At 45.1% G+C, this 13,065-nt stretch overlaps 1 long non-coding RNA gene across 1 annotated transcript in view; it reads right to left on the bottom strand.

Moving 5' to 3' along the window:
• LOC109277248 (uncharacterized) overlaps positions 1 to 13,065 on the bottom strand; it is an 86,716-nt gene that overhangs the window by 60,923 nt on the left and 12,728 nt on the right. The window lies entirely within an intron of this gene.

The raw sequence follows: 13,065 nt of genomic DNA, 5'->3' as shown, positions 1-13,065 counted from the left end.
CCAGGGTGAGGACAGGGTGGTGGGGACGCCCAGCTACTGACAACTGTCTTCAAGCTAATCCTTGCTACTGGCTGCTTCGACTTCCTAATAAGTTCCTGGCCTCCTCTTTGAAACTCTTGAAGTGGGTGGCAGGCAGAGCAAGTTTTGGACCACTCCTTTGCCAGCCCCACACAGATGGTCTAGCACCCTCTTTGGGGGAGTTCTCAGCTTTGGGGGCTCACCCAAATTTCAATGCAGGAAGAGGGTCACATTAATATCCTATTACAGTTACTACTTAGGAAACTATATGAGAGAATTGAAAAGTCATTTATAGTCAGAGAGCTTGTAGAAAGCTAATTGTGCTAAATTTTGCCCTGTTTTTATCCTGCATTGATTTCTCAGGTGGGTGAGGATCACACAAAGACTACTGAACGTACTAGGGGTGTTCAGAAGGGAACACTGGACACAATTACATGAACTCCTTCTATTTTTTGGAAAGGAGATTTCAAAGGAGGAAACGTGCATCTCAAATGTTCCCATGCGAGGCACTAAAAGGGACACGGGGCCTACGGTACTCTGAAAGTCAGAGTTATAACAAATGCTCGGGTGACAAAGACAAGGGGCGAGTCTCTAAAGAAAGCCATGTGGTCGTAGAGTATGTCCCGTTGAGCTGGGCACCCGAAGGACATGGGCGTAGGCTACAGGGAGACCACAGGCAGAAACACACGGAGAGGAGCAGCCTGAACCTGGAAGGGAAGTAGAAGGAGAGTCAGAGGCCATGATGAGTTGAAGCTTGTGAACAGTCAGGACAGCACATGTTCTGTGTTCAATGCAAAACAAACAAACAAACAAACAAACAAACAAACAAATCCACTAGGTTCCACTAGGCTCAGTTCTATGCACTTATATTTGAACGTGTCTGCGCATCACAACGACTAGGTACTACTATTATCTGTATTTTACAGGTGGGGAAATGGAGGTGTGGAGAGTTCAAGCAATTTGCCCACAGCCAGACAGCTAGAGCGTGGCAAAGTCACGATTCAAACCCAGGCACCCAGGCTTCGGAGACCGCGCCCTAGACTCCCACCCACTTCCTCTCTGTTAGTTCGTCCATTCTGAGTTCTACCAGGAGCTCTGATCCTCTGAGGGGGTGGATTGTGTTTTGCTCACATTTGTAATCTGAGGCTTTAGCCCAACGTCTGGCGTGCAGCACACCCCAAGTTTGTCCAATTGAATTAAACAAGTGTAACAGGTAGGATGAGCGCCTCCTGTGTCCTGCTTTTGCCAAAGCCTCCAAAGGCTTTTAGAAAGTATTATCTACTTTCTAAAGAGAGGGGCTGGCCACATCCACCTTGAACTTACAGGAGCCCGAGCAGACCCAGCAACCCCCTATGCATATGGCTTGTGGCTCTTAGGAGAGAAGAAGATTTCTTTGCACTTGTGGCCCCACAACATCTCCATTTCCCCACCTGTAAACATGGAGGTGGGGCCCCTACCCTTCCTCCCCACAGCCTCCTAGGAGAAGCGAGGAGGGACCCTAGGGAACCATTGGTGGGTATTAGAGTTTTCTGTTAAGGAAGGGGGTGCTTACACCTCACTTGCTGGCCAGGTCCTGGCTGATCTACCCGACCTCTGGGGCCTTCCTTGTGCTATGGCTGGACGAACACAGGAGGGCCCCTGGGAGAACGTGATATACAGTTCTTGGGTTTGCTGGTCATTAGACTCTTCCCTCAAGTGGCCTGAAGGTAGGGGTTGGCTGAAGCCCCTACAGGTGGCTGGGAGAGGAAAGAGGGCAATGGTAGGAATGCCTTGCAATGCCCTGGCTTGAAAAGGACCACAGCCAAGAGGGCTACCAGCTTGGACGAAGGGAGCCCAGGAGCAAACTGCAGAGAGGCAGAGCTGAGGGGCATTCTAAGAGGCCATCTAAAAATGCATTGCCCCCACTGGACGGTAGTGTTTTCCTGAAAAATCCATGTGCATCTGAAATAGAGTGGGTTGGGGGTGAGGGGAGTGATAGTGGTAGGGAGGCGTACCTAATGAACCTACAAAAGGATCCCCTGGGAATTTTCCAGTGTGTGCACATTAGCAGTAAGGGGGGAGCAGTACACAGCTGAGAAAAGTACAAACCCATAGGCCCTTTTCCCTGGCATTGGCCTTGGCCCTGGCTCTGGAGTAACCAGAAGTAGCAGAGAGAGCACCGGAGGGGCAGGTCTCAGACCTGAGCTCAGGTGGTGGGCTGGAGAGAACAGAGAAGCTTCTGCTGAACGGAGGGAGCAAAGTTTTGATTGGATTGTGCTGGACTTTCTAATGCTTGAAAGTGACCAGGGCACGGTAAGATCTGCTAGAGATGCCACCAAGGCATGGGGACAGGAGAGCCGACTGAATGGGCCTGAGGGAGACCGTGGAGGGAGGAACACAAAGCTACTTCCTGATTTCCTCCTACCAAATCTGGCCTGTTCAATAACCCACCACACAAGGAAGTTTCCAGAATGTTAACAGGTAACACTGAGTTTTCCAATTTTAAGACACACTTTTTTTTTTTAACATTTTTAGTATTTCTGAAATCTGGTGCCTTATAAATCCAAATGCACATTTACTATTTTTCCCCCTGAAAACATTTTTTGAATTTATGCTGCCTTAAAATATATTGCATTTTAGGACTGAGACTGTTTTGTGGAGCCATTTAGAGGTTTTACAAGTTTTCAAGTGCTCTCACTTGCATCACTGCAAGTTGAATGTCACTCTCTGACCTTCTGGCTCTAGGAAGTTGTGTTGTCCAGCCTAGGTTGGGGTGTCAGAAAAAGGGCAGGATAGGAATGAACAGTGAATGGCCGGAGACCGTAGGGCAGAAAGTACAAGGATCTCCCACGCCCATTCCCCGCAAAAGATGTCCCAGGAACCACAACACAACACAAGGTTTCAGAAACGGACCAAAGGGGGAGGTGGGGGTGAAAATCCAAGCTAGAGTAAAGGGTTGGTGGCACAGGATTGTGAGAGTGAGTCCAGAGAGATTTTAAAGGATGGAACCTTACAAATTAAAACGAAGCAAGACAAAACAAAACAACAACAACAAGTATCCATTCATCTATTGATGGATACTTAGGTGTTTCCTTATCTCGGCTATTGTAAATAATGCTGCAGTGAAGGGGGGCGGGGGGTGCGGCGTAGATATTTCTTCAAGATAGTGGTGTTGTTCCCTCTGGGTATATACCCAGAAGTGCGATTGCTGGATCATATGGCAGCTCTGTTTTTAATTTTTTGAGGACCCTCCGTACTGTTTTCCACAGTGGCCGCACCAGCTTACATTCCCACCAACAGTGCCCGAGGCTTCTGTCTTCTCCACATCCTCGCTGACATTTGTTATCGCTGTGAGGTGATGGATGTTAATTAAACTTACGGTGGTCATCGTTTTGCAATATATACATACATCAAATCATTATGTTGTACACCTCGGAATAATACAATGTTATATGTGAATTATACCACAATAAAACTGGAAAAATAAGCTATGGCAAAAAAAATTTTTTTAAAAAGAGTTGTAAGTGCATTGGGTTGGTTCTATTGACAAAAAGGGAAGCTAAGGGGGCCAAGATAGTATAGATAGTCACAACTGTGTAAATTTAGCCTAAGAAAAAGTTAAGTTGAACACTTTAAAATAAGGTTAAACAATTTGCTCAAAGTCCCGCAGCTAATAGCCAACGTCATGAATCACCCCCAATTTTTCTTCAATTTTATCCTTTAATGCAAAAAGCCTTTAAAATGAAAATGAAATAAGACAAAGACACATAAGGAAAATAAAGCTTAGGATGGTAATGAAATCGTGCAAAACATCTAGCTCCAGATCAGAAATACAGCCTTCTGACACAGCCATGCTTCTCATTGGGGCCAGTGACTGACCTTGACATTGCATGACAGCAGGACTTCTTGCCGAGCCTGGATAAGGCTTAAGAATCCTGCCAGGGTCGCGCCTTGGGCAATAACCACCAACTGGACCTGTCTGCCCCCACAAAGTTGCCTCTACTACATGAATTTTGCCCTCCCCGGCCTGGATGTGATCTCACAGCGTCCAGGAAGAATTTAGAGGCAGATCCTAGAACCTTTGTCATAATCTCTGAGACATCTTGGGGAAGGAGATCTCCCAAATTTCAAAAAGGACACAGGAGGATTGCTACTTCCTGGCAAAATTCTAGAATTGAATATTAAACAGAGGAACTGAGGCTTCTTAGAAAATAAAGATCTGAGAGTCCACAAAAACAAATCATGCAATAATAACCTCTTTCTCTTTTCATAGTGTTTCTATCCTAGCACGTAAGGGGAATTCACAGACAGAGTCAGGCGTTGGATAAAGTTTCTTAAAAACAGGTAGAAATGTATTCATTGAATGAACGACGGTTTGGTAAACTCATACATGATTGAAAGCCTATACCCAAAGAGAAAAAGCTGTTCCATGAGTAGGTATTAATAAATCATTGTCAAAAGAGAAGGAACATTCATTTATTTATTTTATTGCCTATATTGCAGTCAACATTCCTATTAATGATTTGAGGCGATAAAAAAATATCTGTTGGCGGAGTTAACTGACATTTCTGACAAGAACATGATTACTTGGGGAAAATAACAGATGTCTGATCTTTATTTGTGGGTAAGGATGATTTATACCCCTTGTTTATGGAGAACAATGGCTTGTAGAATATCCTAATTTATACCCCAAATCTTGTTTTTGGGCGAAGGGAGAAGGAACTTCCACGCTTGGAAGCTACTTTTGACTATCCCAGGTCCTTGGATGGTACAGTATGGATGTTGCTTCATAGTCGTAAAAGTATCATCTGATCAATCTTCGTGTAGCTTTTGGTTGTTTCTTCTGGCTAAACATCCTAAATTCTTTTAAGGTGTCATATGTCGTGACATTTATAGTTTTAGCCTCCTACACTCTGTGCTCTGAACACAGTCTAGCTTATCAATGTCCTTCTTAAGACATGACACCTGATTATCAATTCCAATACTCCAGGTGGGGTTTAATCACCTAAGAGCACAGTGTAATGATGTCCAGACTTGATCTAGAAAGTATCAAAACAGCCTAGTATCACATCAATTCTTTAGTATGTGCTTCATACATTTGGTTTCTACTGACTTGTGAACTGAAGTTCTTAGATCTTTTTCATTTGAATTGCTGTTGAAACAAGTATTCTCCCCCTTGTCCCCGTTGATTTTTTGGAAACAGAATGCATGGCTATACATTTACTCCTGTTACATTTGAACTTACTAATTTTAGCTTAATACATCAGTTACAAGTTTTTAAAAATTTAAATGTATCACCAGTGTATTAGTTTAGCACAGCTCATCTGCAGTATTCAACAAAAATTTTTGTGCTTTGGATATTCTGGGCATGGCAAAAGCAACAAAATTTAGGTTACGAGTTCCAAATATTTGTAATCCACCATAGAACCAGTATCTATTTATTTAAAGATTTTTATTTTCTATTTTTTTAAGTTTATTTATTTTTGAGAGAGAGAGAGCGCATGTGCGTGTACACGAGTGGGGAAGGGGCAGAGGGCGAGGGAGCGTGAGAGAGAATCCCAAGCAGGCTCTGCACTGTCAGCACATAGCCCGATGGAGAGTTCAATGTGGGGCCCAAACTCACAAACCATGAGATCATGACCTGAGCTGAAATCAAGAGTCAGATGCTTAAATGACTGAGCCACCCAGACACCCTAAAAGATTTTTAAGAAGATTTTTAAATAATCTCTATAGCCAAAGTGGTGCTCAAACTTGCAACCCTGAGATCACCAAGCCAGCCAGGCACCCCGAACCAGTATCTTTGAGAAGACATGATGAAGGAATTCTAGACAGTGGGAATGTATCCCTACTTCCAGCAGATTTCTCTCCAAGCATCACTTTGAGAAGCAAGGTTGTCCTGAAACAGGCCACCAAGCGTCCCCTTGCACTCTGCTTACCAGCTCCCAACCCTGCTTATTGCAGACAAAGGTTAGGTTCACGTTTTTCTAATTGTCTAAACAAGCTCTTCCGAAACTAGATCTTCCAATGACCCCGGTCCTGTCAAATGTCCTGGATGCACATGTCACCTCTCATGCCTTTGATGCTGGTGGCTTGAACTTTTTGCCCTACCATTAATTAATCACTGGAATGAATAAATACGGAACAGTCAGGCATTCCTTGGGGGGGGCATGGTAGCAAGAAAAAAATTCTCAGAGTGAGGAGAGCTGATTTTTCCTAAAGCCTGGCTGTGTGACGGAGAGGAAATCATGCCACATCTCCAAGCTTTGGTTTCTCTGTCAGCTGGGGCGGGGAGGGGGGGGTGGGGCCTGGCCAGGCGAGGATGCATCTCGACCATGGGATTGGCAAAATAACCACAACTCTTCCTTTTGCATGAGAGCTATTAAAGTGGAGCATAGAGAAAAATGATTATAGTTGAACAAATAGTTGTAGACAGTATGCTCATGTAACCACTGGGAGATCCTTTGGGAACTGCTTAAAATGCTCAGATTGAAAGTTCAACGGGGTGCCTGGGTGGCTCAGTCAGTTGAGCATCCGACTTCGGCTCAGGTCATGATCTCACGGCTCATGAGTTCGAGCCCCGCGTCGGGCTCTGGGCTGACAGCTCGGAGCCTGGAGCCTGCTTCGGATTCTGTGTCTTCCACTCTCTCTGCCCCTCCCCTGCTTACTCTCTCTCCTTCTCAAAAATAAAATAAAAACATTAAAAAAAATTAAAAGTTCAACGCCAAAGTGAACTCACCGATCCCAGGTTGTCAGCTCACAAGAGCTGAGGGCCCCGGGCCTCCGTCTGGCTGATTTCTCTCTTCCAAGGCTGGAAAGTGTAAATGGCCACCTGCATGCTAAGTGGTCCTGCCTTGCCCCGGCTCCAAAGGAGCAGGATGGAGAACCTCCCAAAGGAACAGGAGAACAAGGGGCTTGCTGAGGTCACCGTAGGCTTCAGCCAGGGGTCCAGCCCTGCCCTCTGTCCCACTGGAAAGGCCAGCCCCAGGAAAACTTGAGAAACAGGGACACACATCATTGGAGCTCTTCCGATCCCTCTCAGGTGTCCCTATTAGTTACCTAACTGTCTTCTTTTTGATAAGGACAGGAATGCATTCATTGCCGTTGTCACACACAATCCCAGTAAGCCGCAACCGAGAGTGAGCTGAAAAGGGCTTACAGAGTAAATGCTGGAGAACACCCTGCCAGGCCAGAAGGGAAGGAGCTCCGAAGCCGAGCGACAGGAAGAAAAGCGGAATACGTCCCTCTGCCCCCTCTCCCCTTGCCCCAGGGATGGCCGCAAGGTCACTTCAGCACAGGCACCTTCCAGCGGGGCTCACCAGCTGTCATCTGTCCTCCCCTCTCCCTCCTCCAGGCCGGTCTCCCTCAGAGGTCCAGGAGTTTGGTTCATGGGCCTAGACGCACAGCTAACAAGAAAGTGCATCCAGCAAAAACTAAACCAAACCTAAAAGTGTGCATTTGAGTTTGCTGCTGCTCCTCACACAGGTACTACAGCAAGTTCGTGGTTGAGTCTAGGTGAGCACGGAACTCACAGCAAGACACTTCTATGGACACCCCAAACCTTAGCTGGTGTCATCATCATTATCAATGACAATTTAAGGCCACCTCACCGCTGAGGGCTAAATACGGCAACATCTACCACCTGCACTGTCTGTCCCTTCAACTGCTTCCTTTTTCTCCATAAGAATTAATACCATCAGACACACTGTATTTTTTCTCATTTGTTTGTGCACTGCCTGGCGACGTCCCATGGAGTGTCATGTCCATGAAGGCAGAGGCTCTGTTTGGTTCATTGCTATAGAGCATAGATCGGCACCTGGCACACAGGAGGTTCTCAGTAAATACTTGTGGTGGATGAATGAATGAATGAATGAATGAATGGTATTTATAACAATACTTGACACATAAGAGGTCAAGCATTGGGTAAATAAATGAATGAAGAGCATTTAGATTGGCACATAGAAAGCACTCCATGTTGAATGAATGGATTGAAGCATTTAGAATAGTAACAACACAGAGTAAACGGTAATAATCTGTTTATTATTCAAATATCAAAATTCCATCAACACAGGCTACTCCTTTCCCCCATACCCTCGAAGGACAGGAGAAGCTCCTAATTTGGCAGAAAAGGAAGGTCACATCAGCCCATTCCTGAGATCTCCTGTTTCAGAGGGCCCGAGGATAGGAACTGGGAACACAAGGACCCTGTATGGGACTGAAGGCTTTCCTTGTATGTCCATACAGAGGTTTCCATGATTCTCATCTAATCTGACTGTGGATCTCCAAATATTTGAGGGTTACCAGTATCATCTGCTATTCCCAGATGCAACATTCCCTTTCTATCAGATTAAGGAGCACAAGAAAGGGAAGTCTCAAGACGTAAAACCTTTTTGCTGTTGGTGTTAATGAATGAAACACCACCATTCAAGAGCTTAGCTTTTAAACCCTGAAAGTGTGTAAGCAGGATGCTTGAATTCGCAAAAAGTGTTAGGATCGCTCCAAGGATTTATCAGCTATTTACTTGTTAGTGTGAATTCGTTTGCTCCAAACTTCTTATTGATGCCAGTCTGAAGTCGAGAATGGGGGTTTTGCTTGGGACGAAGAAAGACTGAGGGAGGGGAATTTTATAGCCAAGCCAGCAGTGGAAAGAACAGTGGAGGCGTTGTTGCAAATATTTGGGTCTTCGAATGACAGAGTCAAGCGGATAGGAGGAAAGAAGTTTGGGGGCGAGGGTGGGATCGAATGTAAATTTCTCCCAAATGAAAACCAGGCATCACCAGCGTTGACTGTGCTCATTGTGTGAGGCCAGGAAAACGAATTCTCATGACCCTGTTCCAGGGCAATGGTTTGATGCTAATTCAGTTGGGCAGCTGGAACCCAAGGGAAACCTCTATGTAAATGTTCCTCCAAACTTATTTTTTCTTTTCGCTCCTTTGAAGGGTGTCAGTTTGCAAGACTAGGTCAATACTCAAGCAGTCCAACCGAAGCATCTAAGTATACCGTGCTCTGTGGCCAGGGATTGGCCTCGATTCAGTAAACGCACAGGCCTGGCAGCATTTGCCTGCCTCTCCCCTACTTGCACAGACGTTTTATTACTTCTGTAGGCAGAGCACGTCACCTCTGCAAATGCTGGCTCTTATCTGGAAGCAGCACCGCCATCCCCTTGCCTTGACTCTGCAGCTACAGAGATGTTTAGGAAGCATCCACTATCCTCTGCAAGGATCAGGGGAGTTGCATGAATAAAGTTATACACAGGAACCACATTTCAAGAACACTCGCCAAAGGAAACCTGAAAGTCAACCAATGAGGGGGCTGGTTTGCAAAGTTTATTTCTAGATTCTGTTCCTTGATGGGTAGTCTACAAGACCAAAGAAACCTGAGGCAAAAATGATAAATCTCCAGGGCTGCTTAGAGACCTGTGATGCCCATTTGGGCTCTCAGAAAACTTAAAGTCATCAACACAAACAATTTGCAGGTCCTTCCATGTCCTGTGCTATGTTCTAACCAAGAGGTCCACAGCCCTACACTTAAGCCATCACCTGCCGTGGTGATGAGCCCTCACCTCACTAAAGCAATCGGTCCATCCTTGGTTAACTTTGCCTGCCAGAAAAATCCTTTATGACTGGCAAGAACAGGCAACTCAAGTTAATGATACATTTAATTTTACAGAATTAATTATGATTTTTTTTATGATAGTAGGGATAGCTCTAAGTACTCCCATTTTGGTTCTTACAAATCCATGGTGGTCACTGCTGATAAAATCCAAGTCTCAAGGTCCATAAGAGTGGCCCCTCCACCCTGCACTGGATGCTGGGAGCCTTAACAACAGGCAGGTTGGACTCTGTTAGCCATGGATAACTAACAGTTACCAGTGATGCAGTATTTATCACAAGATGGGCATTATGCCAGCTGCTGGCCCATACATGGATCATTCCATTCCCACCATAGCCCTTTCAAAGAGAATGGCATTACCTCCATGTTTCAGATTAAAACCAAAAACAAAAAAAACAAAAAATTGAGGTTAGGTGACAATGTGAGTCAGCTGAGACTTGAAGCCCAGTGGGTTTGATTTCTAAGTTCAGGCCCCACACATAATGTTCCCGCTGAGGGTGGTCCTATCCCCAGCCAGTCTGCATGGACCCTTCAGGGCTGGGCTGGATGACGGCAACAAAGGAGTTCTCAGCTGACCACAAAATGACCTGATTGCAGCCATCACAAGGTCATTTCCGTTCTGATTTCTCCGCAGCCTAGTGGAAATGTGACCTGCCAACTGTCAATGCCTGAAAGGGATTCCAAGAAAGCACTAATATGCAATGGCATTTCTGGATTCTCTTAAAACTTGTGAGGCATACCTTTATCTTTTATATAACATTGAATTGAATAACAGACTTGCCAAGTTAGTTGGGACTTTGAAGATCATCTAGTCCAGGCTTCTTCCTGATGTACCCATTGGGAATAACTTTACAAAGAAGGAACTGAAAATTGATGGAAACCAACCAAACATGAACGTGGACATGAACGTGGCTGGCGGGGCTAGAATAATTGCTTTTGCTGTCCAGCACCTTTGGGGAAGACAAGAGAACCTGAGGTCCGGTTGTTTCCTTGGAAGGATTTGGAGAGTGGGGAAATGAACAGAGCTGAGTTGGAGTCCTACTGAGCTCTGGCAGTCTGTCTCAAAGTCTCCACGAACCAGCTCCCATTCCACAGCTCTGTATATTGAGGCAAAGGATAGAGAAATATCCCTGAGCATATAGAAGGTTCTCTGCTAGCTACATGGAGCTAAGAAGAAAACTATCACCCACACTTTTCCTAGAAACCATTCAAGATGAGAAAGGTGGGGTCAGTGGCAGTCCCTACTGTGTGAGGATGACCGCTACCCTTTCAGGAACCCCAGCTGTCTGGATACCCTTCCATTTCCTGAGCAGTTGTCTGCTTCCTCCTAAGTTAGTTCGCATCTGCAAGCCCCAGGTTTCTTAAAATCTGCAGAAAGAGAATAACAAATGTATTTCTCTCCCAGGATTCCCGTGAGGGTTAAATAAGACAATCTTAGTAAAACTTGTGAAAATAAACTTGGGAAAGACCTTGGCACGTAGAAAGCCCTCAGCTTACACTGCCTGCCATCATTATTATCACTCTACCTACTGGCAAAAGCTAGACACGTCTTAGGGAAACACTTTTCGAAAAAAAGGGGGAAGCTTTATGTTGTGTTTCACTTTCTTTTTTTTTCCCCCTTGCATTGTTGTTGCTGTTGTTGTTGTTTTTTTAATATAATGTATTGTCAAATTGGCTAACGTACTGTGTGTAGTGTGCTCTTGGTTTTGGGGGTAGATTCCCGTGGTTCATGGCTTACATACAACACTCAGTGCTCACTTTCTCTTTTAAATTTTCTTGAACCATCTAATGTACCAGTTTTCTTATAATTCAGGCTATGGGGTATTTAGAACTGATGGTGAGATTGAACTTGATTGAGATTGTAGATGTGACCCCAGCCCAATGGGGGTGGGGGGGACAGCAAGGAGAGGAGAAGGTGAAAATATAAATGAGGGAATTTTAGGGATTCTTGTCTCGTTTCCTAAATACCTCAACTGAGAGGGACTATTTCTGCAATGTTTTTTCCTAGGAGGAAATTTTACAGTGTCCTTAGTTAATGTTATTAATGATCTATCACTGATTGAGGATTTAATGTGCTTAATCCCTGCGTACATGATCTCTCTTGATCCTTACAACCACTGGTTGAGATGGACTAATTTGTCCCATGCCACATCTTGCAGGGCTGGGATTTGAACCCATTTTTATCTTACCCCAAGGCTCAGGCTCTCAACCACCCCACTATACTAGAAGCTCACTGGAAAGACAGTGGATCTGGGCCCTATGGTCAGGTTCAGACCAATGAAGCTGAGAAAGAAAGGAGTATGTCACTGTGCTATTACCCAGAATACCTGCCCTGGGAAACCTAGGGATCTTTGAATAAATCTCTTTAATAAAGAATGGTTCTTTGAAAAACAGTGTTGCCGGAATCGGGCTCTAAGGAGCCCTGCCGGGCAGGTGATGGGAGCAGCTTCTATGGGGAAGTTTCACCGAGACAGACTTCAAACTGGCCAGACCTGAGGTGATTCACTTCTGGGAACAAGAAGGCACATCCAAACAGCCTCCAGGGTCACCTATTGTGAAAACCATCTGGGATCCCGCCATCATCCCAGGATATAAGGGCAGGGGGCGGTAAGAGAGGGCCCGCAGCCCCAGGCTCCATCACTTCTTCCATCCACCCCAAATACAAATGATAAAAATAACATTTGATAGGGACAATTAATATTTTCTTAACCTTGTTTACAGTAAATGAAATCATCTTGAAAATTTAAAAAAAAAAATTTTAATACATTTTTGAAAGCTTATCTATTTATTTATTTTGAGAGAGAGAAAGCATGAGTAAGGGAGGGACAGAGGCGGGGGCTGGGGGGGGCGGGTAGCGAGAGAATCCCAAGCAGGCTCAACACTCTCAGCACAGAGCCCAAAGCAGGGCTCAATCTCCCGAACCATGAGATCATGACTTGAGCCGAAGCCGGACGCTTAACCAACTGAGCCACCCAGGCACCCCTTGAAAATTTTTAGGTGGAGTAATATGAAATTTGTTTTTTCAAATGCAGCTTTAAGGTAAGACCCCAGGGCTAGCCTCCTTACTGCCCTCATCCATGTTTCTACTTCATGTCCCTCCTGGCTTCCAGAGCTGAAGCCAGATGAAGCCTCACTGAGAACAAAACAGTTTGCTGACTATCTTCAGGATGTAGGGGAAGGCTGGAGAGACAAGTCGTCAGGAAAGAGAACTCTCTGGTTGCAGGTGGGGTACAGATGGAAGAGAGGTGACAACAGATGTACAGGGACAAAACAGCACTCATCACAAAGGCCCTGCTTTACGCACTTCTCTGAGAAGCGTCTGTGAAAGAGAGTTGGTACTTTGACAGTGACCACTATCCAATTCTTTCTACAAAAGGTAACATCTTGACCCAAGAGCTTAGAAAACGTAGCCTGTTTTTAAGTGTCTTTATTCTGCCCTCATACATTTGGTTATGGTTT

The sequence above is a fragment of the Panthera pardus genome, unplaced genomic scaffold, assembly GCF_024362965.1.
Source record: "Panthera pardus isolate Hobbes unplaced genomic scaffold, ASM2436296v1 HiC_scaffold_13, whole genome shotgun sequence".
NCBI classification, from domain to species: Eukaryota; Metazoa; Chordata; class Mammalia; order Carnivora; family Felidae; genus Panthera; species Panthera pardus.
The sequence above is the reverse complement of the archived record's forward strand: the minus strand, read 5'-3'. Positions and strand labels throughout refer to the sequence as shown.